Consider the following 5,265-nt stretch of genomic DNA (forward strand, 5'->3'; position numbering starts at 1 on the left):
TATTAGTACAAAAAAGTATTTCCAAACAAATAACAGATTGAAATTTGAGGTTATCTTGAGCCTCGGAATATATGAAGCCAAACGTTAAATATTCACTTATTATGAAATGTAAAAAAAAAAACACAAATGCGAATTCAGTGTTTCGCTTAACACTTTCGCAAATTATTCATTCCACAAAACAAGTAAACTGTAATATATATTAGATCCAAGTGTCATTACATGCTGCTTACTAAATGTGTTGACTATCTCTTTAGTCTTTAGTTGCGTTAAAAATACCCCTGGGAGTTCACGGGCTACCAGTTGAAAACCACTGCTCTAATACTTATTATTTTTTAAATTTTAAACATTTGTATACTTTGTTAAATTTATTTATTTATACTTATATATTATTTATTATACTTTATTAAATTTTATAATATATGCTGACTTCTCGAGGATCTCAGTTTGCAAATCAGAAAATTATATTTTAAGTACCTGAATTAATTTTGTATGGGTTGTCTATTGTTTGTAAAAATTTCATAATTGTTATTGGGTTCTTGTTTTGTATGTATTGTTGCATATGTTTGTTTAAAATTTGTCCTACTTGATACGTGTTATTGATTCATTAATACAATGTTTTACGTTACCTATATAGTTAGTGTTATTACTTTTAATTTGTACTTTAGTATTATTATTACTTATTAGTAAGTCAATTTTTGCACAATATTTTAGTGTTATTATTATTATTTAGTTGTTACTGTACGATATCGAATGAACTGACCTATAGACTTGAAATTTCGCATTTCTATGAAGGCAAAATCGATTTTGTAATGATGCATGTCATTCAATGAGATTTGGGTAAAAGTTAGCGAACATTTTACATTGATCTAATGTGTAACCATGCATTGCAGAGTATCTAATTTAGTAACTGTGTACAGTCATATTACATTTTAAAATTTGACATAGTACTATATGTAGCCTGACTGTTGCTATGATTCTCCAGACATAGTAACACATTTAATTTAACTGCCTGTAATATTTTAGAGAGAGATTTCATCTGTAGACTAAATTTTGCACGAAGATTCATTTCTTCACAGATAAGAATGAGTTCTATCGTTATAGGCTGGCAAAATTTATCTTTTGTTTGCCAGGAGGATTTTAAAAATGTGTTTTCTTTGATCTTTGTCTGTATGTCTAGAAATCTGCTGTTTGATTTTGAGAAACGTCTTCGACAAGCTCAATCATGAAATTCTTCTGGAAAAACTGTGCATGATTGAAATTGGAACCATCTCAGATGATCGTATTCAAAGACATGGGCTGCTTTTGAGACGACTTCCTTTCTGATAATGCTGTCAGATTCAAGGGAGTGAAAGCTACGAATTAGATCACATATATGTACATCTACACTTTATGTTTATCCATATCCAGTATCTATCACATTGCTATATAAAAGATTATTTACTTAAGTTTTTATCACTTTGTTTGCGTAAATCTTGCATGTTTTTATTTGTATCGTAGCGTATTCATATTTATTATATGTGTAATTTATTTAGACTACAAGATAACATTTTTATTTCATAACTTATTTGTTAATTTGTTCATATATTGTTTGTGTCAGCAAAATGAATTATATTAGTATCTACTGTTATTTCTCAGATTACTTTCACTGTTTGAAGGTTATTTTTGACGATGGAAGGATTGTGAAGGAAACAGGATTTTTTCCGGACATTTGCCATCGTTAAGTGTAAACAAGGAAAACAGTAACACTACGTTTTCGAGATCTGCAATCTGATCTCTCTCTTCTTCAGGTAAAGAACTAACCTAATACATAATTACAAACTAGGTTAAAATAAACAAATCTTACTAAAGCGTTGTGGCACGCCTGAGTCAGGAATCACAACCTACATGTTGTATGTCAACTTCACTAACACTAAAGACATGCACTTAATAAAAAAACTATACAAAACACTAATCATTAAACTAAACTACGGAATACAAGGTCACAATATGTCTTCACCTCGTCTACTAACCATCCTACGACTGACCAAGAGGGGGTAGCCAATGGTAATCGTGACGGCCGGCTAAAACAAGATGGCGGAAATACAAGGGAAGGGGAACAGGAATGGGCCCTTTCGTTATTATTGGTTCATGCGAGATGAACTTCTTAAAACCATATTGTGACTCCGCATTGGTTTTATTGCAAATATCCGATCCGTTTGATACTTTTGGTATTCTCTTTAGTTCATTTTTTTAGAATTTGGCAACCAAAGCGGCCTAATCTCGACTGATGGTTTGACTGATTGTTTGGTCTGCCAATTTAATGTATGTTGCCTCAATTAATTTCCTTTTGAAGAAATGTGGTTCCCGATGTATTATGTGGGCTTCATCCCAATTCATATGATGGTCTTCGGACCAACAATGGTGTGCAATTTTTGACTTTTCTGTGAAACCCTTTTCTCGTGTTCTTCTTTGTGTTCTTTTTATCCTTATGTTTAGTGGTCTTTTTGTCTCGCCTATGTATTCCCTATTGCAAGCTACATTTTTATACTGTAAACACAGTTTTTGGAATCCTGTGTGCCATTTTTTGGTTTTGTTTTTACGAGACTTTGTCTAAGAGTGTTGTGTGTTTTAAACGGTAAAGGCACTGGATTTCGTAACTGGAAATTGAGTCGGCTGTTTCACAGTTACCCTGAGGAACAGGGGGTGAACCGCTTCCGCTGCGAGGCCAGTCTTTTTACTCAGAAAAATTCCTCCCACAAAAACCCAATTTGACAATAGAGGAGAAAAAGGCCAGGTCGATCCTTGGGAAAGATGACACGGTCAAAATCTTACCTGCCGACAAAGGCAACGCTACTGTGGTACTTGACTCAGTAGCGTATAAAGAAAAGATTGCGGAAACTTTAAATACTGGCAAATATACAGTTTTAAATAAAGACCCGACTGATTCATTTGAACGCAAAGTAGCAAACACCTTAAGAAAACATAAAGAATTTTTTCAGATAAATTAGATCTAAATTAACTCCTCACCACTCCAAAATCCCCCATATGTATGGCCTTCCCAAAATCCACAAACCTACCATCCCTCTCCGGCCCATCATTAGTTCTCGTGATTCACCTTGCAGGGAATTGTCTAAAGTCCTCTTGGACATCTTAACACCATTGGTAGGAAAAACTGACTCTTTCATAAAAAATTCCAGGGATTTCGTAGAGAAGTCAAAATCCCTAAAGTTGACTGAAACTGACAAACTGGTAAGTTTTGATGTCGAAAGTCTATTTACAAATGTACCAGTTCCAGAAACTCTCGGAATTATTAAATCACGTCTCAAAGAAGACCAAAACATTAAAGGATAGAACTAAAACTTCCCGTGCCAGTAATTATGGAACTGTTAGAACTATGCACTCAATGCAAATTTATTTTGAGTTAGAGGGTAAAATTTACCGTCAAGATGAGGGATGGCAATGGGTTCTCCACTGATCCTCCTATTTTCGCCAATATCTTTATGGAGGAATTCGAGCGAAAAGCTTTGGCTTCAGCTCAGTTCAAACCGAAGATTTGGTGGAGGTATTATGTGGAATGATACCTTTGTTATTTTTTCTCATGGAGACATTGAATTAAATAATTTTTTGAATCACATTAATAGTATTTCTCCTTCCATCCGCCTCACAATGGAAGTGGAAGTCCAAAACAAGCTTCCCTTTTTGGATGTGTGTGTATTAAGAGATAGGGATGTCCTTAAGACAACTGTTTTTCGAAAGATAACACACACAGGAAAATATTTAAATTATCAATCCAACCATCAAAAATCTGTCAAAGAAGGAGTAGCCTACTCGTTGTTTGATAGAGCAAAGAGCTTGTGCTCAGATTAAAGATGGACTAAAAGAAGAATTTAAGAAAATTGAATCGGATCTCAGAAGCAATGGATACCCTCAATTAGTAATTAATAAGTGCAAACGAACCAGAAGAATCATTCCTGAGTCAGAAAAACAGAATTGTGATAAATTTTGCGTTTATTGTCAATCCCTTATGTGCCGGGATTTATCGGAGAAAAATTAGAAAGAGTAGTAGAAAGTACAACATTAGAACCGCGTTTAAAAACACACAACACTCTTAGACAAAGTCTCGTAAAAACAAAACCAAAAAATGGCACACAGGATTCCAAAAAACTGTGTTTTACAGTATAAAAATGTAGCTGCAATAGGGAATACATAGGCGAGACAAAAAGACCACTAAACATAAGGATAAAAGAACACAAAGAGAACACGAGAAAGGGTTTTCACAGAAAAGTCAAAAAATTGCACACAATTGTTGGTCCGAAGACCATCATATGAATTGGGATGAAGCCCACATAATACATCGGGAACCACATTTCTTCAAAAGGAAATTAATTGAGGCAACATACATTAAATTGGCAGACCAACCAATCAGTCAACCAATCAGTCGAGATTAGGCCGCTTTTGGTTGCCAATTCTAAAAAATGAACTAAAGAGAATACCAAAAGTATCAAACGGATCGGATATTTGCAAATAAACCAATGCGGAGTCACAATATGGTTTTAAGAAGTTCATCTCGCATGAACCAATAATAACGAAAGGGCCCATTCCTGTTCCCCTTCCCTTGTATTTCCGCCATCTTGTTTTAGCCGGCCGTCACGATTACCATTGGCTACCCCCTCTGGTCAGTCGTAGATGGTTAGTAGACGAGTGAAGACATATTGTGACCTGTATTCCGTAGTTTAGTTTAATGATTAGTGTTTTGTATAGTTTTTTTATTAAGTGCATGTCTTTAGTGTTAGTGAAGTTGACATACAACATGTAGGTTGTGATTCCTGACTCAGGCGTGCCACAACGCTTTAGTAAGATTTGTTTATTTTAAACCTAGTTTGTAATTATGTATTAGGTTAGTTCTTTACCTGAAGAAGAGATCAGATTGCAGATCTCGAAACGTAGTGTTACTGTTTTCTTGTTTCACTTAACGATGGCAAATGTCCGGAAAAAATCCTGTTTCCTTCACATTACTTTCACCATATGTAATGAAATGTATTTGCACGTTTTTATTTGCTATGTTGTAGCTACATTGCATTGAAACTGTTCAAATTGAAAATGATTCTCCGTTGAGAAAAAATATAAATTATTAAAAAATAAATGCTTACTGGGAGCTATATGTTCTTTTTCCTTCAGTGGTGTGTGTGTAAATGGACAGTCAAAGTCAGTGTTCTGTAGTGTAAAAAAACACAGTACAGTAAAAAAACCCAATTCTTTTATACTCTATGTAACGTTGGGTTTTAA

This window comes from Homalodisca vitripennis, chromosome 1 (assembly GCF_021130785.1).
Source record: "Homalodisca vitripennis isolate AUS2020 chromosome 1, UT_GWSS_2.1, whole genome shotgun sequence".
Taxonomy (NCBI): domain Eukaryota; kingdom Metazoa; phylum Arthropoda; class Insecta; order Hemiptera; family Cicadellidae; genus Homalodisca; species Homalodisca vitripennis.